The sequence below is a fragment of the Empidonax traillii genome, unplaced genomic scaffold (assembly GCF_003031625.1).
Source record: "Empidonax traillii isolate 1590-97213 ecotype Southwest subspecies unplaced genomic scaffold, ASM303162v1 scaffold575:size619451, whole genome shotgun sequence".
Classification (NCBI taxonomy): Eukaryota; Metazoa; Chordata; class Aves; order Passeriformes; family Tyrannidae; genus Empidonax; species Empidonax traillii.
Window position 1 is genome coordinate 435,956 of NW_020955768.1, and position 24,251 is coordinate 460,206.

The 24,251-nt window shown below is 46.5% G+C and overlaps 1 protein-coding gene across 2 annotated transcripts in view; it reads right to left on the bottom strand.

The window, feature by feature from the left end:
* RIMS4 (regulating synaptic membrane exocytosis 4) overlaps positions 1-24,251 on the bottom strand; it is a 54,341-nt gene that overhangs the window by 29,348 nt on the left and 742 nt on the right. The window lies entirely within an intron of this gene.

Consider the following 24,251-nt stretch of genomic DNA (forward strand, 5'->3'; position numbering starts at 1 on the left):
CCCCTAATTCTCTCTGTGAGGGACATCAGACCAACGAAGCAAAAGTTCTGCTGGTTCACTGCTGGGTTGTCTGGAGGGCAAGGTGACCCGTGCAGAGCAGAGCACCCTTTGGAGACGTCCCTTCCTTAGCCAAGTTTTCAGCTGTCAAGCACACTGAAGGCAGCTCTTCTCAAGGATGATGCCACTCCTGCAGCAGAACCAACTGCCAACTAGAATTAAATCCTGGGGGTGGGAAACATAAGAGTGGCACTGTCCCCTTCTCTGCCCCCAAGGAAAGAGTCTCCACTTCTGTGTATTCCAACACATGACTCCTGGAAGACCTTCCTCTCTGCTGCTGATGGTGCTCTCCATGCTCAGAGACCAGCAGGGCTCGACAAAAACCTTCCTGAGTTCTGCAACTGCTCATCACAAGGTCATGTTTATCTAATTATTACTCCTACACGGAATTACTCTACAGTAGATGTTTATTAATGACACTTCTGAGTCATCTGACACTGTCTCCACTCATCACTTCCTTTTTCCCCACCCAGGTACTTGGTACCATCTCTCTCTTTTCCCACTTGGTTTTCAGTTTTCTCCTCCACGTTGCTGCAGTTCACTGGATCCCCCCAAAACCAAACCAAACCAGCAGGATGCCAGTGCTACAGACCCTCCCCGTAGTTCAGAATTAATTGGTATTGATTTAACCCTGAGATTAGGAATTGACAGCATTTTTAACTCAATCAGCTTCGCTCCTGAATCACCCAACTGCTTCCAAGCACAGAACACAGTGGCAATGTAAAGCACATGGCCACGTGGCACCAACAAAGGCCACCCAAAACACACCAAGGGTCTGGCAAAACACCCTGCTTAGCTTTTCTCCCTTCCCAAACTTCACAATGAGACGCAAGGGGGGAAAAAAAAAATCAGGAAGGGAAATCAGATGGATGTTTACTTTCATTTGTTCCTATTGCAAAACTTTGGGAAATGTAATGTTCCATATTTTCCAGGAAAGATTACTCCAAGCTTGAGCTTGGGAGACTGCATTCCTACTGCTTTTCTTACCCAAGGCAAGCAGTGTGCAGTGATTCCCATCCCTGTGTGCTGCAGGGCATCGACCTGGGCAGACTCTGCTCTCTGCTGCACACCTGGGCTTGTCAGCACGTGGAAAGAGAGACAAACCCCCACAATACAAACCTGCACTTATGAAACACGAAGATCTGACAACCCCAGCAAGGGAACAGAAAAGGGAACACAAGGGAACAGAAAAACCCATCTAGCAGAGTCAGTGCAGCCTTCAGAGCACGTTGAAGATCACACAGAAAGCAAAAGCAGAGACAGGACAGGACCTGACTGCCTGCAGGGATTTGCTCTGAGCTAACTCCCCTTGGTTCCTCCTGAACCTGCCTGCTCTATCCTTGGCTCATACACAGACTCACAAACCCTTCCATTTTCCACAGCTACTAACTTCATTCTTAGGGTCAAAGAGTTGATTTTTTTTTTTTCCTTTCTTTCTTCCCCATGAAGATCTGCCCCTGAGAAAAGATGATCCAGGTCAGTTTGGAGCTGAAAATGAAAAACCAGTCTTGATGTTATCACCTGGTAAGATTAGGAAGAAGGTCCCCAGGTCAAACAGCTGGTCTCTGGCAAGTCTGTGGGCAAAAAGTAGCAGTGGGAGCCTGAGCTCAGCACCCCGTGGCACTGCTGAAGCACTGACCATTTTACCTCCTACTTATCTTCAGAAACTCTGAGAAAAGAGCCAACCCTTCCACTTCTCGGTGTCACTGCGCTGTTGTTCCTAAAGGGTTTAAAAATAAAAAGTTGGGTTTGTTGTTTTTTTTTTTCCTGTTTAGTCAGATGCTGACTCCCTATGACATGTGGTAAGACTTGTGTGCCATGAATCAATTCCGAGGTGAATAAAAGAATTCCATTGTTCGGTTTCACAGGGGGGGCTAGAAAAAAGAGGTGAAATGTTCCCACAGCCTTGCGTGAATATCCAACCCCTGTGCCAGCCTGGCACACACGGAGCAGCTGCTGGGGTGGGCAGCACAGGCCCTTTGACAGGGGCATCTCTGTGCTCAGCAAGCCAGGCTGCTCTCCCAAGGGGCTGCTGCTGCTGAGGGGTAAAAAAAAAAAAAAAAAAAAAAAAATATAAATACTGGATTGTCACTTCAGAATGCAGTTTAATGAGATGAACTCAATCTCATCATGCCCGGCAAGCTCTGACACCCTGCCAAGCATTCCCTACATCAACATCCTAATGGAGTGTGAATTATGAGCACCTAAAGAGAGGCAGTTTGTACTTGTGCTCCAGAACATGCCAGGCTATCATCACAGCCTGAGTAATCCACCAGAATGACAGAAAATGGCTGGGGATAAGCAGGGGCACTAATCAGGCTGTTTGCTTCACCCCCCTTGTCCCAGTTTCAGACACCAATAAAAATCACACCCTTTCTTTCCAAATTAAGCACAGAATCTTCTATGGGATAGGAAAAAAAAAAAAAAAAAAAAAGAGTGTTTCAACATGTCAGTTCTTAATCTGTGCAGCTTAAGTACATTCACAGGGTTAGGAAAGTTCAATCAACTCTTCTTGTGACAGCCAGAAAACAGTAAAATTAGCAAGTCTTTGCAGTGCTGTTCCAGTTGAATGCAGAGCAGCACCAGCACTGTCTCCTCCAAGCTGCTCTGAGCTGCAGTTTGGGTTTAAATCCAGGTGTGTTTAACCAGTTCTCCACCCCTAGTAGATGTTATCACCTCTTGGAGCTTGGCTGAGGTACTGGTAAAGCATCAGTTTTGTTTCCTTTCTTCACAGGCTCCATTTTCATATTTTAAATGAGGAAAATGTGAAATTTTTTTCTGCTCCTTTTGAGGCTAAAACCAAATAGTTCCCATGGTACTATTTTTAATTTTGACCTTTTTGATAATTCATCTATATAAAATAAAAAAATGGCCAATTTTTTTTTGTTTAAAAACATCTAAAGAAAAAGTTCTGCAACAAACATGTAGCCAGGAAAATCACTTTGAGATTTTTTTCTTTTTTCCTTCATCAACAAAAGAGAGAAAGCAAACAGCCAAAAGGTAAACACATAATATTCCACTGTCAGGGACTTTCAAACAGTTTCTGACTACCATAAAAAATTGTTTAGCTTTTCACTATAAAAAAGTTACAGTGCCATAACACTAACAAAAATGTTCATTTCTTTCAAGTATTTCATGGGAACTACTTTGCAGCTAGATCCAGCTCCTCAGAATTCTTTCCATGTCTCTATTTTGTTTGCAGCAGCAGGATCCAAATAGCTTCATCTGATGGCTGCTCTGCATTTTTATTTTTATAAGAAAGTGGAACACACTGCCCCTTTCTCTTCCCCCCATCTGCCAGGCTTTGCAGGAGAGTCTGATTAAGTGAAGTGTCTGTATCCATCCAGAAAATTCCCTGCGGTAACATTCCTCCAGCAGCCCAGCAATGAAACCTGAACAGTGCCCTGTCTGCAGCCCAGGCCTCCAGGGACAGACAGGCACAGACCTGGGGATGCTGCAGCAGTTTTCCCTGGAACGGCCACACGTCTGGGACAGACAAATCCCACACCCTTCACCTTCTGCTGCTTTCGTGCCTGGGCAGCTGGTGATGATTTAAACATATAATCTTACTATGATATTTATAATGCAATTAACCACTGATATGTATATACACCCACACATTCAGACTGCACAGCAATGAGTGGATTCAGTATTTCTGCTTCTTGGATTTTGTGCTTTAAGCCTCACCAAGAGTTTAACTCTACTCTGCCATCTGCCCATCTGCGAGGCCCAGGGGTCTGCAGCCTGAGTACATGCACCAAATCAAGGAAAGTGGAGCTGATGTACTCAGAACAGCTACATTTGGCACAGCAATGATTTATTTAAACTACTACATTGTGATACTTATTCCCTAGAAAGCAGGGGGAAATGCCAGACACAGTACCAACAACCAGCAGTAGTTTATGTGTTCTCTGCCAGCTAGGAAGGCATCAGGAAGACATGGCAGGAGAAAGGTGGGGGACTGGTTTGTCTGCTGGGGCCATGCCAGGGCTTTCTTCTTGTTAATTCACAAGGTCAACCAGAGGTTGAACTGACTTGTGTCCCTGTGGCTGGAACTCCTCCAGCCAACCAATATAAGGGGTGAAGGCCAGGTGAGGATCTCTACTTAATTACAAGTGAGTAGAACCAGAGCACTCTGATGTTCTAATTCAACCATCCATCTCACACTATTAATAACTCTGAGGGTGCTGCTTAAGTCCAGGTTCTGAAATATGAATGAGCCCGAGCTGCACAAAACTTCTCAGTTTAGTAAAGGATCACAAAAACGAGGTGAATTCACAAGAAAAAAAAAAATCATCTGGAAAGAGCCACTGTAGGGGAGGATGGCAGGAGCTGAAAGAGCTGCCCTGTCTAACTTGGCTATGGCCTGGCTGTGTCCTTCCCGAGCCTGCTGAACCCCCCTGCTCACAGACTGCACCTCCTGGGAAAACACTCAATAACTCTTGGGAAGCAAGCAGTGGGTAAAATAACTTCAGCAGCCTGTCTGCAAGCTGTGCTCTCCTGCTGCAGAAGAGGATTCAGGTCATGAGCCTCCTGAAGCCACCACCACTTCTCTGAGGAGCTGGCACACCTTTCCATCCCCCGAATTCTCAGCTCCAGTGGTTTGCTTTCACTCAGAAGGTTAATTTTAAGAAGAGGTTATGTATCAGACCTTTTCTTCCAAAGGCACTAGTTTGTGTCTTTCTCTCTACCCACAGTCTACTTTTCTCTCCTGTCCCACTGATGCTCTTTTAGGAGCGAGTGGCTTTGTCGAGACCGCGTGTGTGTGTGTGAGAGCACAGAGAGCGACAGTCTTGGCACAGTGAATGAGTCATGCAACCTTTTGTTCACTCGTTATAAACACAATTAAAAATACAGCCACATTCCCCTAACAGGCACAAAGCCACAGAACCCTGGAGTCATTCATAAACTGGAATCATGGTGCAGAATCACGCTTAGAATAGCATTTGATTTGTGTTTAGCTTGGCTTGTAATTACTTCATCATATTTTCCTTAAGGAAATGAATGATCAAATTCACAAGGAGTTGACTTTAATTACACACACTGCCTAATAACTTGTGTCCATTTGGAAGCAATTATTTCATCCACTGTGGAAGCAGAGAGGGGGAGCCGATGGTCTGGTTTCCAGACAAGTCAAACAATTCCGTTCCTAATTCCAGACAACTTCACCAGATGCTACAGCTACCTGTGTCAGGCTTCACCAGAGGTGCTTTCATGTAATAGCTGTAGCAAATGTTCAAGGAAGCAAGCCAGCATGTCTTTCCCCTCTAATTCTACACATTGCTTTGCCTCACCCAGAAACATCCTTGGACAGGCTGTGAAGTGCCTGTCGTACCAGGCAACTACTGCATCCCCCCACAGCTGCACTGAAGGGACCATTTTCTTCCCAAGTGGTACAAAGAACAGTCCAAACTTCTGCTTGTAGCCCCCCTGTGATGCCAAAGGGGTGAGCACAGAGGGTGCCTGCATGTCCAAAAAGCCAGGGGAAGAGCCTGCCTCAAAAGCTCTTTAGGCCCATGAACCAGAGTTCTGCTTTTGCAGGTGGCTCCACTTCACTCATCCCGGTTCTCACAAAGATCCCTTTCCAGGATCAAGGTTCTGGATCAAGCGCCTGATTCTGCTTGAGGGGAGTGAAAAAGGAGCACTCTGCCCTTCATGGCCATGGGAATTGGCTGCAAACATCTCTGCACAGTTGCTAGAGAGGGTGAGGCTTCGGTGCCCAGAGGCAGGACAGGAGCAACAATGTAAAGTGGTTCGTGGTGACTAAGAAATCGAAGTGAGTTTGTCTCACTGCAAACAATTCTGCCAACCCTACATCACAAATATCTTCAACTGGTGACAAATCGAGCCGTTACACATGGAAAACACCATCCGAGACCGAAAAGGAGAGGCACTGAAATTTAACTAGTAGACACCTAAGGAAAAAAAACCAAAAAAACATTCAAGCAAAATTTTCACAGCCCAAACCCCGAGGAGACACATGCAAACTCATCTGAGTGACACACTCTCCCACAGACGAACATGGCAGACACATATCTGCCTCCTACATCTGCTTCCTGCACGCACAGAAGCAGCACTCAGACACATAAAAGCATCCCAGATTATCTGAAGTCCGTTGGGAAATTCAGCTCACCGTTTGTCTACACAGGGTATTGAGCTTCTAGTAGAGGTAAAAATAAAAAAAAATAAAAGCCCTCTGGCCAGAGCTGAAAAACAGACATAATGTGCTCATCTCTGCTGAAAGATACTGCAGAATTTGGGAAACCAACCAAAATATCATGCCTGGCTGCAGATTACTGAGGATTAGAGGGAAAAAAAAAAAAAAAAGCCATCAATGCAGCAGATTAATACATTTTCAGAACAATACCAAAATCCAGTTTTCTCAATTACCAACCACGAGAAGCAGGAAGAATCAGTCCTTTGTGAAGAGGACTCACACCACAGTGTTCAATATTGTACTGAATGGAACTGGTGTTAATCACTCAGGGGGTGCAGCAGCCACCAGCACAGCGCTGTGAGAAGCCATGGCTGTCCCATGACGTGGGCACGGCAGAAAGTCCACCAAAATCCCAGGATTTGTGCCAAACATTCCTAAATACATTTTGTAGAAGGAGCAAGGATAGAGCACCCTGCTGATCTGTCTCTGCTAGGAGAGCAGAAAAGAGAACAGATGAAGAAGAAATTGTGATACAGTCAGTACGAGTCTTGCAGGCAACTCTGCCAGCTCAGGAAGATCAAACAGGCATTAAAGAGCAGTGTGCGTATTTAGGAGGGAAAAAATAGTTTTAATGTAATGACAGAAAAAAAAAATTGTTTGATGGGAATCTCTTTACAAAATGTGCAGCCAACGACTGCCCAAGAGTAAAGACACAAGGTCAGGAGAGGACAACGTGCTTACAAAGCACCTGTGTCAGCATCACTCCCTGCCTTCCACCTGCAGGTAACTGTCATGCTTCTGTTCTCACCTTTAACAACTGGGCTGAGAGAAGGAGGTCAGGGGATTTCTCAAGATGGTGCTGGCAAGGTCAGAGAAGGACAATCCCCTTCCATCACTGACTGTGCTCTGAGGGCTCCATTTCACTCTGGGTAACTGTGCCAGTGATGGGTGTGTGAAGAGCCACCCAACCCCACTTCACCCGTGTGCGTGGGAGGGGCATTTCAGCACTAAGGAGGCAGGACACAACTTGGAGAGGGAACTTGAGAGTGAGACCCTCAGCCCCAACCCATTCACAGCCCCTGATTCCACATCAAAATTACAAACTGAGCTCAGGAGTGAAATAAAATCCTTCCCTCCTCCTCCTGCTGCCTGCGGAGACAGGAGGAGTTCAGGGTTCTGTTTCCTTGGCAACAAAAAAGAGCATCACAACAGCCTCCTCGCAAGCAAACGGCACACCAAAATGTGTCATTTTTTTTCTCTCTGGTGTCTTTTATCACTAGGGAATAAGTCTGAACTGAGAAGACTCCAATCAGCAAGAATGGAAATAGATATCCATTATTGCTATTTAAAATCTAAGTCTTTTCTTTGCAGCCTTTAAGCTTGTCCAGAGGTAGGCAGCGAGTAAGGGATTTTCATTTATTAAGAAAAAAAAAAAAAAAAACCACAAACCAAAAAATCAACCTTGCTGAAGTTCACCTTTGAAGACAAATTATAGAACTTGAGGAGTTTGGGTAAAAAAAAAAAAAAATGCAGCTTATGAATTTAAGATCTGCATTTTAGATTCCGTTAATATTCACTTTCGAAAAGCATTAGAAATGAAGATTACAAATTTAATAATGTAACACATGGGAGGAATTATCCTCCTCCCCATATAAAAAGGCAATTTGCTCTTGCCTATAAATTGACTTTCTATTACTGTCATTAAAGCAGCATAATGTGCTAAAATTAGGGTCTGCCCCACCACAGCTCTCTGGCAACCCAGAGCCAAGAATTTAGCAGAGATATTCTCACAAGGTGAGAGGGGTGGGGATCTCCTCACTGCAGGACTCTGGGGGGCTGCTGGACACCAAAAAGGGTTCAAAAAGCCACTGGGTGAAATCATTGAGGGAAAAAAAAAGGTCAGGCAGCATCCCAAGGAAGCTGGGCAGCAATTACTTGCTGGGTTATGAGATGGGCACTAATAAAAGCCAACAAACTTGCGACTGGCTGACATGGGGCTCTCTGGGAAGAAGCCAGGCTCCTCCTGCTTTCAGGCTTCACCACCTCCCCTTCAGCTGGGCATTACACAGGGGTGGGGTAGGCCCAGCCTGCTGGTGATCAGGTCAGGCTGATGTCTTGTCCCAGCACTTACCTCCTTCACGAGCTTCCTCCGTGGTGTCACTCTCACCATCTCCCTGACTGTCTCCAAATACCCTGGCAAACACGAAAACCTCTTCCTCCTTCCATTTTGCCACAACAGAGGATGCAGCTGGACATTAATTATACCATTTGCCCTTTTTTTGTTTTAACACACTTCACCCATACTTTATGAGGCTGGAAGACTTGCTCACATCTCAGTTTCTTCTAGAAGAAATCTGAGCAACCAGCACTGAGGGGGTGAGTTGATAGCATCTGTCGATGGTTCCTGCCCTTCCTTTGCTGGTGAACTGTCCTGAATTTTAGAAGAAAAGCAGCTGGTATTTGTTCACAATCACCAAAGACCGTGAGTGGTCACTGCACCCACCCAGCAGGTGCTCTGTAGCCAAGGGAGCAGGTTGATGTGACAGGCCAGCACGGGGCCTGCAAGCACCACTGGCTGGCTTTGAGGAGGTGTGCTCTTTGCTCCTCGACAGCTCAGTCTGTAGGACAGCTGGATGACTCTCAGCCAGCCAAAAAAATCTCCCCTTTACCAAAAAAAATTCATTGGAAGGAGCTTAATGGTTTGAAATGAACATGAAAGGGAGTTGTGATAATCAAAGCGAATCCATTTGCAAGTCTGACACACGCACAGAGAGCACTTTGCAGTCTCCACCAAAGCCTGGTTTAGTCTCCCTGCTGAAGCAGTTTCTAGGTCATAACATGTACAGATGTTTGGAGGTCTGTGCTTTGTCCTTGGCCTAATTTGAAGACAGACATTATGTTTTGCTTCTGCTCTGACTGCACATTTCAGAGAAACCATTAAGGCCACACTTAATTTTGAAGTCACTACTGAATTTCACTCCTCTGGATCCATGAATGACTAGTACATCCTCCATGTATCCTGTAAGCCACATTCCTGATTGAATCGTCCTCCTGTTGTATCCATTCTCCTTAGAAATTCCACTTTATGAAGCATGACTTGGCCCTTACACAGTATTTGTCCTTTTCATGTATATTCTGCTACAGATATGTGACTTTCTCCCCTGTGTTTTACTGTCATATGGAACAGCTTTCCCTTTCAATAGTCACAGCTGCTTAATGAATTTAAAGTGTGACATTTTGTTTTCCACGGTGAGGCGTAAGAGAAGTGTAAACCATCGCTGTGAGATGAACTAGAAAACACAGAGGGCAGCAAGCCCTTCCCACCAGCCAGCCACAGCCCTCTCAACAGCACCCACCACACCCTGCAAGACTCAGCTTTACTCACTTTAATTGACAAACTTCACTAAACAAATCAAAATGTCAACTTTAGGAAGCATTCTATACACAATAGAGTTCCACAGGCCCCAGAGAGATTGTCTCATGTTTGATACTCGATGTGCTATCCCACCCAGTTTCTGGGATGCTTTGCCCAAACAACAGTCTCAGGATCCAGGGGGAGTCAAAGCCTCAAAAGACTTTCCAGAGCACTGCACGGATTCCTCTGTTGTCGCCCACACGGGAGGTTACAAATTGGCACCAGTAGTTGTCAACATTTTGTTTTGATCTTTTGGCAAACAAATCCACCCTCTGAAATGTTTGCAGGATGCTGAGATGAAAAGCAGTAAATGAATAAACCCTGAAGAAGTTCGAAGGGTTTATTTTTACCGAGTAATCAATACCTTCTGGCAGTCTCCCTCCAGCTCTAATAACACCAGCGAGGACAGTGACCCTTGGCAGGTTTTGTACGCTGCTCTACAAACATTATCTCATTAACCATCACAATCCACTCCTGGAAAAAAAGAAAGCACGAGCTGAAGTTCTTCTACAGCAAGAAGATGAGAGTATGGAAGGGATACTGATGGATCAGGAGCTCCAGCCCTTGCACATCCCATCTCACCAGGCTGCCCCTCTGGGACCAGCTCCAGGGAAATGGTGTGTTTTTCACACAATCTGTGTGAGCCTTAGTGCAACCCTTGGTTTCACTGTGCTGTGATAAAGCATCAGGACAGTGTCCAAGTCAACTCATTAATAAATCAAGTGACAATAAAGCAGTTGGAAAGAGATGAATTATTGAACTCAAAAGATACCCTGATTTAGTGCTCAGAGACAAAACTAAACTCTCTAAGCTGGGAGCTACTGAATAGGGAGCCTGATTTTCCTCAGAACAGCTCTGCTGACACACTGCAAACAGACAGTCCAGTCCACCTGGATCACAGCTCAGGTGGAAATCCTCACAGTATTTCAGTGGGGTACCTGCTATTTTGATGCTGATCATTTAAATATTTAAGACTGAAGACAAATCTCAGGTCATCAAGGCAATCAGGACAGCATCTCAGGGGATGCTCACCTTGACCTAAGCCAAGTCTAAGAATCAGTTCTAAACCCAGAGTCAGTAGATGTGTAGACATAAATCCAGTTCTGAAGTCTTTCAAACAAACTATTTTCTATTACTTTGGGGCAGCCATTACAGAGTCACAATATTTAGTCAACCTTTTCCTTCTACAGTCATTAATCATGCACCATTTAACTACTGGTTTGTCATTTACTCTCCTAATCCTCTTCAAATCCTTGTGCTTATTTCCACATCTTTTTTCAATCCCTTTCTATGTGTCTTGCTAATTACACTCCTTAACTGTCGTAGGCTGTTTCAACAGACACGTTGAGCCAGACGGGGTTTGATCGCTTGCTGTGAATACGGCCAATGAATCGTTCACTATTGCGACATTTAAAATATAAACACTGGTGTGTTTAATTACCTGGACAGCTGCTTGTAACTCTAGGGCAGAAGGGTGAATGACCATTTAATGATGTACTCAAGAAACAAGGTTTCTAACCTTGTAAAAAAAGAACAATGAAAAGGGGGGGGGGGGAATGCCTAGAATTTCCATCTTCTCAAAATAAGGAATTTTGCTTCCTTGGCAGACAGTACTGTTTTCAGAGGACTGTTATTTCCAATTTTGCTGCATCCTGAGCCAACCATTCCTACCAGTCTCAGGAGACTCTCCTGTCTCCCAAAGTCAGCACACGAAGGCAGCCCAAGAGTCACAGGTCAGCAAACGCAAGGTCACATCCAAAGAGCAGATGAACGAGACAGAGCAGAGCTCACCTGAAAACTTTAGGACAAGGAAATCAGTCGTGGCCAAAAGGAAGAGAAGAGGCACTGTGGTGTATGTGGGAAGGAAGGAACCGTGGGGATTAGATGGCTGACCAGGTCTCAGAGGTACACAGAGCATTGGAAGTCTCAGCTCGAGGGGAGCGCACCAGGCTCAGAGGGGAACAGAACTCGATGCACTTGGTACACCTTGGAGAGTTCTGTCTAGGCATGGTTTGTCACACCCCTTGAATCCAAAAGGTTCAACTGAAAATAAGTGAAGGACCAAACACCTCCCCCCAAAAATCAGCACTATGCAGGAAGGTTGTGCGGCTTCCACCGGCCAAGAAAAATGCTGTGGCCACCATAATCCCCAAATATACTCACATTGCATAACCCCACTAGCCCAGCAGCTCCTAATTAATTTAGAGTGTGGATAAGTCCTCAAACACCTTTTGCTATCAAGTAAGACCTGCTGAAAGTGATGAAGAGGAATCATTATGCATAACACCCGCAAGAACTTGCTGTAAACATTTGGCAGCGCAGGGAGGTTCCTTCATGGCACGATCCATTTTTATACACACCTAATATTTTCAGGTTTTCAACTGATTGTCAAGAGTGTTTGTAGAGGCTGTTAATGAATCTCGCTGCTAAAAGCAGTTACAATTCTGTAGCTATTAATACAACGTGACATCAGTGGTATCAGCTTCCGAGTGAATCACAGTTGCAAACCTGTAGGTGTTCGATGGCTGTTGTCACATCGAAATGGAGCATTGTTAAATATACTCCAAGTCTGTCCTAGTTTTGCAGCTCTTTCCCCCTTCCTGCACTGCAGCCTTGGTGGACTGAACACCCGCAGGTCTGAAGAAATAAGCACAGGAATATGAAGGGGAAAAAAAAAAAACAGGTTGACTGTTAGAGACCACTTGGATCAGCAAGTTTTAAAACGTGTCACTTTTGACTGCAATTTCCTCTCAAATCTGATGAATACAAGAGCTTAAAAGAGCAGGTCACTAAACCTTTTACAATGTCTAAACCTTGTACTCATACCAAACTCTTTTCCCCCTCCTTGCAAACTGAAATAAAAGGCTGAGAATTTTTCCTGACATGGTAATTTAGCATTAAAGGAGCCAAATCCAGTTTCCAAACCATTTACTGGGCATCAGAGGCCAAACGCTGCTTTGACCTGCATTATTGACACTCACAGAGCACATCTGTACTGGTCAACTTGTGCATAAAAGTGCACCTTGGACAAAACTGACAAATCTGGGAAGTTATTAATGAATATTTTGCTCAGCAAAACATTTTCAGACCGTCACAGTGTCACTGCCTCAGGACTCAGTCCCCCTCCCCAACATATTTCATACAGATAGCACCCTGTGCAGGTGATCTTTGGAAATCCAGCCTCAGGGATGCAGGGAAAGGTGTTATAGGAAATTAACAGCTTTCTAGATTTCAGGAAATTAAACAAAATTACGGCCTGAAATAAGACTTGGTGGTTTTTACAGCCAATCTGTCCTGCAAGCTTGCTGCCTCTCTGCAGCAGACGGCTGCACCGAACAGGCTGTGAAAACAGTCACATTCACCAGCTAAAATGGACTGGGGATAATTTGCCTGGTATTATTCCTAGAGCAGCAAGCCAGATTTCACCTCACCCAGCCATGCAGTATTTCATAGAGTGCTTCAGTAGGTAAGCCAGGCAGTTCTGAGACAGAAATAGAAAAACACTGAAACAGGGCCCACATGATGCCAGGTTTAGGGCATTTGGCCTGGACCGGGTCTTGGGAAAAACTGAGTTTAGGACATGGCAGCATCTCCTGTGCAGGAGCAGTCAAAGTGTTTCTGCAGAGACAGAGCAGCCAGGGCACAGGAACAGACCTACTTCTGTTACTAGGCAGAAGCCAGGAATTCAGGGGAAACAGATGAAAAACAAGTTTATAGAAAGATAACTTGGGATTCTGGCATGACTCAAAACAGAGCCCTGGGCAAAATAGGAGAGTTGAGAACTATTGTTTCGAAACGGTGCAGAAGTGGGTCCTGAGGAGCAGATATGATTGAGAAGAAAAGTTCTGCTCCTTCCCCTAGCCTATGCACACTGGACAGGCAAATCCTTAGTTAAATGTTAAAAATCTCTTTGCCTGTGCCATTTTCAGAACCTACATATGCACTAAACCAAGATCTCTCTCCTGCTCTCACCAAGTACCAAGCAGAAGTGAAGGATGTGCACTGGTGGCAGGTCCATGGGCTGCCACACAGGAAACATCTCCACCTTTGTTATTTCTTGCCAAGGCTCTAGCTTGTATCGAGAAAGCTTTCTCCATGTCAAGGGAAAACAGCCAATAAACGTGTTGCCAGCATAGTGGGAAAAAACCCCCCTTGTGCTAATTTTGGAATGCAACACCTGGTGGAAATACAGAAATATAAGAAAAGGTAAAAACCACAGGTGGACTACTGAAAACCCTTTCAGGACATGGTTACTGCAGAGGTAGCAGCACAAACTGAAATGTTTTCAGGCAGGCCCAAACCATTGATGGAGACACAATGAAACCAGGAGGAGAGCGATGATGAAACTCTACGCAAAAGCATCAGGCTGCTGTCCAAAACCAGCCCCATGGCCAGCAGTGCCCAGAGCAGCTGATGGCTCCTACAAAGGAAGGGGAGGAGGGAGCAGATGGACATCAGCAACATGCTTTCTCTGGGCTGAAAGGATCAGACCCAGGACAAGACAGGAGTGCCTTCCCAAACTGAGCCATCTCAGAGCCGTCCAAAGACTTGCATGATAAGAGTGCAGGTACCCCTGAGGCCAGGTATGACCATCTGAGAGGGAAAGATGCTCTCCCAGTGCAGCTGAATGCATACCCAAGTGCTCTGGAGCTGAATCGCGTGAGAGTTGCTATGCTAAAAGAAGGAATACTTGCCTTACTTCAGACACCCAAAAAGCCTAGAAAGAGCATTTCTTCCACCTTCAGCCCCAAAACTACGAGCGGTCCCTGAAGAAACCCAGACAATCAGTACCAGAGCGTTCCTAAAGGCCCCAGATGGAGCAAGAACGCACAGGGACGGCAGCATGTGCTGACACCGCAGTACGGAACGGGTGCCATGGGATGCTGACGTTGCCATGGAAATGTCCTCGTACCACGTAACATTTTGACACTGTCTGCTTCCTGAGCAGCAGCACCAGCGGGGCAGCCTGCAAAGCCCCTGTGAGGCGGCTGTTCGGGTTTTGCCGCGGTTGTTCCGGCAGCCAATTCAAACCGCCTGGGCACCGGAGTTTGACCAACCTGCCAGCTCCGCTTCCTCAAGCACACGAGGAAGCTTTTAACAGAAACTGTTCCATAAATCACCCCGATTTAGCACGCTCTGTCTGCCAGGCTGAGCGCTGCCCTGCACGCCCACTTTCGGCACTGCCTGCCCCGCTTTCCACACCGCAGTTTTTTCAGCGTTCCCTCATCACCAGCTCCTGGAACTGCAGAGTGAGTCCCAGGGGGAGTCTGATCCTCTGCTCCAGATGGTTTTGCATGACCAGAGTGGCTGGGTGGCAGTCCCATGCTTGCAGGGCTGTAGGGTGACTTTCTGAACCGCTGACAGCAGGTACAGCCCCAAATCCCATTCGTTTTCAACAAATCAAAACTCATAGGCGCTTTGGAAGAAAAAAAACCTACTTTGCACATTTAATGTTTAAAACAAGCACTGGCTCTTGTAAAAACTATGCTCGTGGCACAGAGCTTGGTTTTATCTCAAGGCACATCAGGTAATGCTGTCTTTCCTGTTTGCTCACATTGAAACAAATCTCAAATCTGGAAGGGGGTGCAACTGTGGACTGTGTGATCCACAAAGGCAGATGCGTGGGGATAAACCCACACAAAAGTGTCTGGGTTTTTGACAAACACACCAAATTCACCACTGAAATGTAACACTGGGCTGTGACAGCAACTCCTCTAATTCCTTATGGTCTGAGGGGGAACTGGGGAAAAGGAGAATACTGACAAGCTTCCAAAGTTAGTCTGGAGCTGTCTAGCTTTATGGTAAATTTAATTCAAGCTGCTATAAAGGTGGAAGGGCTTTGCAGAGCAGTTGCTCTAATCCCACGGGCCACTGGTGAGGTCTCACAGCAGAGTTTCAGCCAGAGGGATGGCAGCACAACCCCAGCAAAGGGACAGGGAAAGCTCCAGGCTCTGAGCTGTCACGATAGTGCCATCCAAAAATGAATCGACTGCAACAGCTGGAATTCCAACAGCCAGCAGAAAGGAAAAGTCTTCTCATTTTTTTCTGACAATCTGGTTAAAACATAAATCTGGATATAAAGCAGCCACCTTAAAACATTGAATCAAGTTTTCCTAAGTTTTCACTAGTGCTGTGATGTCACACATTAAGTACAAGAAAGGAAAGGTAAATTGTAAAAATAAAACAAACAAAAAACACCCACCCACACAATCCTCCCAGGACGCTAAGAAGTGCTAAACGAGGAGCTGGATTTACAACAACAACAAAAAAATCTTAATCTTCTTAGACATCTTGGCTGCAACACAATTTACATATTTTCCATCCGCATGGCAGGATCCATTCCCTGCTAACTGTAAATATGCATACCGCTGGTGGGCAGCTGGCAAGAGTCCCACACCACTGGGAAGCTGTCACTGCTGGGAAATGTCAGCCTCATCCAGAGTGCCCAGGGAGCTGAGCAAGGGGCAGGCTGTGCCCACACTGCTGGCTCTTGGTGAGGCTGCTGCTCCCCCACCAAGGGGGGGTCATTCTGCAGGTCTGATCCCCCCCCAACAGCTGAGCTGCTGCACCCAAGAGGTTGGTCAGCTCCAGACAGGGACACAACCATGTGTTCCCTGGGGAGGGAGACTGTAACCTCTTCAGTCTGACCTGTCACCAGTGTGAAGTACCATTAACCACAATTATCTTCACTGCAGCTACTAACAGTGAACGACACCTTGGCGGTGCCTTGACTCAGGCACTGCAGAATGAGGAGATGAGAAGGTGCCTGAGAAAACACGGCACTCCTGTTTCAGTTGCACTGAAAGCAAAGGTTTTCAAGGATGCTGCACTTTGCTCATGGATCCTCCGTTACAGAGGATCTCCTCTAGCTGCCAAAATCATCCAAAATCAGAGCACTATTCCTGGAGCCCAAAAGATAAAGCACCTATTTATCCCACCTCCCAGTCCCACAACCATCCCAGCATCACAGGTCTTGCTCAACAACAGATACAGAATTCACACCTATACCAAGGGGATCAAATAGCTCAACCCTCCAAACCAGTGCAAGAAAATTCACTAAAGGCACATGTTAACTTCAGAGCACTGAAAAAAAAAAATCAAACACACAAATGCCAGAAAGGGACCGAGCAGCCAGGCAGCAGCTGTGCAGAGAACGATCTGGAAGGAGGCAAGGATCATACCCCAGGTGTGAGTTAGGAGTGGTGAAACTCCTGCAAAAGCACTGTATTTACAAGAATACTGCACACAAAGTGTAGGAGAGAGTTCTTCCTCCCTGCTTGGGGCCAGAGAGCAGCCACGCTGTCCACACTGCTCCTCCCGAGGACACGAGCAAGGCCAACACAGTGCTCGGGAAACTGCTCCCTGCAAGAAGAAAACACCGACCAGGTTCCTTTGGTCCAAAATGCAAAAGGAGGGAGAGGGGTGCCAGGCACTCATGGCTGTCATTACAGTCACTTGCTGGCTTGGGGTTGTCGGCACAGGGAAGAACAGTTTCGGGATGGGAAGAGCTGCTCTGAAGACAGCAGCGATCGGCGGCTTCCCATGTTGCTGGGAACAATACAACAGCAATCCGTCCAATTTCCACGCAGACTGAAGCTGAATTTCAGGGTAAACTGTCCTTCTAATTAGGAATAGATTAGTTACCTGGGGAACAGATACAGATGACTCTTTAGAATCCCTTCTACCTCTATGCTTGTAAGAGTAAGGACACAGACAATAGCACAAATTCCTCTTAGTCATAAAACGGTTTTGAGAAAAATGTGACATATACCTCTGAACACACTGTACTCTGCATATTGCTGAGCACTCAAACACTTCAGACTGGCTTCTGCAAGGCTGTATGAGTTCTCTGTGTATTGGACAAAGGTGATATAGCACCCTGATGGCATGAAGCTGGAACAGTATCCATCTCGGTGATTTAACTGTCTGGATTTGGTTAAAAGGTAGGGCTGCATAGATTTGCTGTATTCCTGTGGGAAGTTAGGCTGCACCAGGGCTTCCCAGTCTTTATATGTGTGCTGTTTTGCAAAAGCAAAGCCAAAAATATAACTTAAATGCAGATTTCAAGGCAAGAATGGTTTGACAGCAAAAGCAGAGAATGCCTAATTTGTGTGTGTCATCAGCAGATGATTTAAGCAGTGGCACAACTGATGGATCATTGTGTTGCAGAATCCCTATCGTGACACATGTTGCCATACAGTGTAGCATTCTCCCAGAAAATAAAACCAGCCCCCAGGGGAACGTCATTTGGATAGATGGATATTCAAAATGTGTTGAACACTTCCTGAGAGGAGCAGAAATCCTTACTCAAATATGTTAACGGTGCTTCACGACAGATGTCTGTGGGGAAGAGGAGGAGACAACAGGGCTGAGAACTCTTGTAGGAGGCCAGGTCTCACTGCCCCAATAAAATAAACCAGCAACTTCCAGACTGCACCCTAAATTAAATTGTTCACATTTCTAATCTAACTGAAGGCAATCAAATATGAGCAGATAGTGCCTCAGAAAATAATTGCACAGATAAATTATTCTTCAAAACAACTACTCCAATCAAACTTAATCCTTCCTTACACAAAGCAGATACACTTTCTGTCAAACAGAAATGTTGAAGCAAAGTAGTTACAGCATTTCACAACTTGTCCTGATGTAGGAATCTGACACAGTAAAGAGAGGTTTTTTTTTAGTCTGGAGAACAGAGTGCTTTTGAATCAATAAATGTTGCATTAGAATTAACTGCATATGAAACGGAAGCAGGAAGGAAACGGTATCTCCTAGATAGAAAGCTTTCCAGGGACAGACTCTTCTATTCGGAAATCAGATGACAGCAAAAAGAGAGAGCGATGCCCTTTCCCTGGGGCTGGCAGTGGCCACGCACACCCTGCCCTCAACAGCTCCTGCCCACGTGGCTGGAGCTCAGCACCAGGATGAACACCTCTAACACCCATCAGGCCAAGCACAGTCACCTGTGAGACAACACTCTGCTTCCCATGACAGCAAAACAGGCTGAGGGGACAGCACAGAGCCACCATCGCAGCCTGTGACCTCAGCCACGTCCCCTCTCCCCTGTAAATCCACACCCAAATGACCACCAAGGAAACGCTTCCTTTGTGGCACAGTGCTTGAGGTCCCAGGACTAGCTGTTATCCTCTTCTCCCCACCTTACACCTTGTTTACAACAATTCCTCAGCCAACACCCAGCACGAGGCACAGGTGGAGGCTCCAGGTCGGGGCACGCAGGTCAGCTCTGCGGGACACCCCACGGGAGACAGGAGTGGGAAGCAGCTGGTGGGCTGGGCAGGCTGCCTGCCACCCTGAGTGCTGACCCACGCCACGTCAGCCTCCCCTGCGCTCTCCCATCTGTCCAACCCTCCCCATCTGCCGGGTTCTGCCACAGACCGCCGGCGCCCTGGGACTCACACTGACATTTCTGCTTCGCTTTTCTACAGGCACAGCGGGAACTTGGCCGGGGACCGCAGCTCTCACGTGCCACCACAACACCACGAGCAAGGAGAAGGTTTCCATCCCCTCCATCCTAGTGCTGACTCATGCACAGGGCTCCTGCTCTGCCCCGGTCTCACACGGCCACAGGAGAAGACAAACCCCGCCATCTGTACCTGCAGCCCCCCGAGCACACACACAGCAGCAGGCCCAGAGAGCAGGCAGCTGCCTCCAGGGCACAGGGCAGGTAAGGGACAGCATGGCTTGTCCAGCTCTGCTCCGACCAGGTGCATCCAACGAGAACCACTCTTGCTGTCTTTAGGATCTGCATTAACTTGTAATTGGGTCTGAGACCACCAACCTCCGCAGGTATTATCAGCAGCATCTTCTTCCAGGCTGCTGGTCCCTTTCATACACCTCCCTCTGATGAAAGACTGATTTGACAGCAGCTCTTCTAAAATTGTTCTCGTTTTTCATTTCAACTTAATCCCTTCACGAAACAAACATGTTTATACAGAGCCAGAAAGTGCCCAGCAGGGAGAGAGGCATTTCTTTCAATCACCAGAATAACCCACAGCCAAGGATGCACTACTTACTGTGCAAGAGGGGGGAAAAAGCCCTGGATTTCGCTGCCTCCTGCACCAGCCAAGAGAGCTGGCACCCCGGGGAAATGCACTATCAGGGGAGTTCTGGGGTCTGTGTCTTTGCAGGGTTATGGGGTTGAACTGTCATTTCATTTGTAAGAGATTGATAAGAAAAACAGCTGACATTGCAGGTGTACAGCTAATTTCCCCTGTCCCCTCTAGGTCTGCCATGTGAGCATGGTTACCTCCCTAACAAACAACTAACAAAACCCATTAGAGGCTGACAGAGCTTCAAAGGTAACTTCAGATGAGGCAAAACCAAACACCAAAGAGACTTAACACCCTTGGTCTACATTTAAAAAAAAAAACACCAACATGCAAATGGACTAGTAAAGACTTGAATCATCATTTTCTTTAAAAATATGTACCCCAATACAGTGCTGCAACTGAGAAATATCCATGGCAACATGAAAACACATATAGGAGCTCGCTCTATTTAATAACTTTGTGACACCTTAATGTTTTAAATTATAGAGAAGGTCAGTGTTTAAAATTATGAGAAGTTCAATAGATAAAGCCCAAACAAAAGAGTACTCTAAACTAATCTAAGCGTCCACAGCAGGCTCTCCCGCTCCAATGTTTTAAATGTTTTTAATCAATCCATTAAATTAATATTTCACACACTTTCTCTTTAAAGAATTGATCGTAACACAGGGGCTCTGCCAGCACTTGATAGCGTGTGAAAGCAGCAGCCTGGGCTGAATTTTATCTCTAATTCAACTCTTTCCTGAATTAGCAGCTGACACAAGGAAGGCTTACTGTCAGTATCTAGGAGACATTTTGACTTTGGAAACCATTTTCTCTCTGCCAGACACTTGGTTCCAGCTGGCTGAGACACGATTTGATTCTGCTATCTTGCTGCCAGGGCAGAGGTCTGCCCAGCTGGACAGTCCTTGCGCTGGGGTCGTGATCCAGGGGACCCTGCACATCCCTCGCAGCTCCCCGATGGAAGCAGCCCTGCTCCTCACACCTGGGTGTGTCAGGAACAGGAGCTTCCCCTCGTGCAGATGCTGATATTGGATCTGAATTCCGGGGAGCTGCATCTGCAACGTGACCCATGGCTGCAGTCCCAAACATCCAAATCTGCACCCCTGTCAAGGCCTTCATCAGATGCCTTTTGCTGGTGCAAACAGGTGCCCTTCCTGAGCAAACCAAGATGCAGGATCAAAGGAGCTGGTGCATTGCTGTGTCTTACCCTCTTAAGCCTCAGCACAGCTGGAGCACACATCCAGACCTGAGAAGTGCTCCTGGATCCTGCAGTTTAGGCACAGAGGCTGAAGGAAACCCCATTGCCCCAGTGATTGTTGGCATTTTCCTGCCTCTGCTTCTTTAGTCCTTGTCCTCTGTAGTACGCAGGGTCCTTCTCTGGACGTTCTCACCTCCTCGGAGCTGGGGACTGCTTCTGGCTTCCCAACTTCCAGCAGGTCCAGCACCATTACACTGCCTGTCCTGCTGCTCAAACCACCTCCTCTCTCCTGCCCAAAGCTTGCTCCCTTTCCATGTGCAGCTCCAAGTCAGTTGGTGTTGCTCTCTACCAAATTCCTCACTTTCTGTCCCGCTTTAGCCAGCTTTCCAAACTTCATGTTCTGCACAAGGAGCAAGCTGGTTCTCCTCCACACCAGCAAGCACATTCCCATTAACCTTAAGGATGTCCTTCACCTTGGACTGGGCTGTGCTAAGGTCCTTGTCAGCAAAGGGGGATTTCATACACCCCAATCCCTGTTTTAATTGTGAGTTGCACCCAGGACTCACCAGCTGCCCACAAGGCAGGTGCCCACAGTCATCAGGGATCCTCAACAGCCTGCTATTAACCCACATGCACTTGGCAGTTCAGTCCTCTGAAGTTTGGTCCCTTCCAACACGTTCCCATGGGAATACCAGCATCCTGAATGGCTGATTCCAGCCACAACCAAGAGTATGGCAGGTCCACAGGACAGCTAAGGTTTTGTTCACACTGTTAGAACATTCTAGGCATTCTAGAAATGTGCCCACAAAGAGCGCACGATTGATTTTTACCTCCTCAGTCCGCTACTCCATAACTGAAATGGAGGATAGACATTCACATAAAACCAACAATTATTCTGATAATAACTGCAGCTTAAAAATCCTTAACTTCACTGACATTGCTGGGGACCTCAGCGGAGCAAAGACAGTGGCACTCAGCCAGCAGGAAGGCCAGCAGCATTACCATGCCGAGATCAAGAGAGTTATTAACCCAGAATTCTTACACTGCTGAGTGCAGATGGTAATTTCAACTATTTCAAAGCCCCACTGCAACTTCCTGGTGAACAGTGTTTGCATGGCTGAGGAACAAAAAGGGTATTAGGACATCAGAGTGCAAGTCCACATCCATCTCTGGAGGGACAGGGACGTGGCCCCATGTGCCACATGACACACCTGAATCTCCATCACCCTCATGCTCTGGAAATACCCAAATGGGATCCTGTTTCTCGCTCCAAGTCCTGTTGCTTTCCTGCCTGCTTCTGCACACTCAGACATCATCTGCACCCAGTTCACTGCCCAGACATCAGTCCAGACACACTGGAGGAAGAGTTGAGGAAGGTGAGAAGAGTCTTCTCGCATAAAGTCCAGAAGGTAGGCAGAAAAGAAAAACAAAAGGACTTTGGCAGAAAATGAAATATCCCTATAAGCCATTTTTCCAGACTTGAAGGGGGAAATACTGGAACCCAGAGGTATCACTGGCATAGCTCAGATATAACCAGACATGTTTCCACACTGCCAGGGCTCTCAGCACTTCCATAAATTTCCTTTTACACTCCTTCGATACGACCCTCCCATAGTAACTTCAGTGAAACACCTCAAGACATTTTATTGTTTGTAGATTTAAACTCTCATCAGGCTGTTCTCCTACTTCAGAGAAAAATGTCAAGTTTCTTTTAAGCTTGCCATTTATCAGCTCCTCTCCTTTTTCTGTAGGATGACTATTGCCTTAAAGATGTGGTCCTCAGCCTGAGACAAAATGGATGATGTGTCTGTTTGAAATAGGATTGTTTACTTTGTCAGTGCTCCTGGGATCAATTTCATTTTTTTCCCACCATCTCCTACGGAGAACATCTTGCCAAGTGCAGTATTCATCTCCCTGAATGAGCTATCAAGATCCATTTCTTTTTGACAGAAATCACGCTGCAACCCAAACTGGTCAGAATCTCTCACAATTCCGGGACCGTGCACGGGTATGAATAACACAGGATCTTATCTGGCACCATCTCAGCATGTCTTTTACGGTTTCTCAAGAAAATAGATGCCGTGGAAGAGAAAATTATACGCGTGTAGTTTTAACACCAGAAATAGAAAGCGGTGCACGTTCTCCCTCGCTGGGTGCTCAGGCGTGTCTGAACACACTCGCACAGGCACAAAAATCACAAAATACAGGAGCAACACTGCACCGAATCCACCCCGAGCAGCTCCGCCACCGAGACAGCTCAGAGGTGAGATCCGCTAATAAGCTGCTGGCAAATGAGATCTTAATTGTAGATTTATTTAATTCAGAGACAAGCGCCTGTGCTGTATTAAGAGCAGCCTATTAACATTCATGCGTGAGCATTCGCTAAGTGTGAATAAATACGATTCAGCGCAAAACCGCTCTCCTAAGCGCTGGAAGAGGAGGTATTCACCCAAAGCATCACCCTGCTCCGAGCAGGAGGGGCCGGGCACCAGGGAACGAAAGGCTGTTCCAGGCATTGTGTCGGGTTCTAGTACTCGAGCATGTCTCGCTATCAATCATCTCTGAAGCAACAGCGCCGAGACTTCCCAAAGCTCCCGTTATTGTCTTGCACGCTCCCCAGCATTCAAACCAAACACGAAGTGCAAACAAACCGCCAGTAGAATTTTAAGACAAAAAAATTTAAAAGCTACATCTGTTGGAGGATGCAATGTGCTGCCAGACACCCCTGCACGATGCTGATGACAAGTCCAGGTTAATCACACAGATGATGAATTCATTCTTACGTCAACTCCTTTAAAAACAACAACGTTACAGGTGTAGCAGCCCGGGGGCTGATGTATTCCTGCTGGCACCTGCACTTCTTGGGATGAGCCACTAGACAAAGGAGCACGCCGGCATTTTGAAGGATGCGACCATGACAGTCAGCATCAAAATACACCTTAGTTACCAACTTTCATTATTCGCCCCTCACAAGATTTACTTACAGGTCCAGTCTCTGTTACAGTGTGTGCTGGGAAAAACACCCAACAATGCCCAGTGAGCCACTGGGAATGGACAAAGTGCTCACCGACCTCTCTCCATCATCTCCTGCATCCGCCCTCCCTACCCACACCACGGCTGTGCTGCCCTCTACTCCCGGCACCTTCTCCAGCACCCACTGCCCTTCCTCTCCCATTCAACCCAATTCCTTTCTGCTGTGCCCTACCAGTGCTCCTCTTTTGGGAGCCTGGTCTCGTTTTATGACTACTGTCAACTCTTTGAGGTCAGAAAGGTCTTTCTGACACAGGAAAAAAAAAAAAAAAAAAGAGAAAAAAAAAAATCACTGCATCCGTTCTGAAAGGCTTTTGTTTTGGG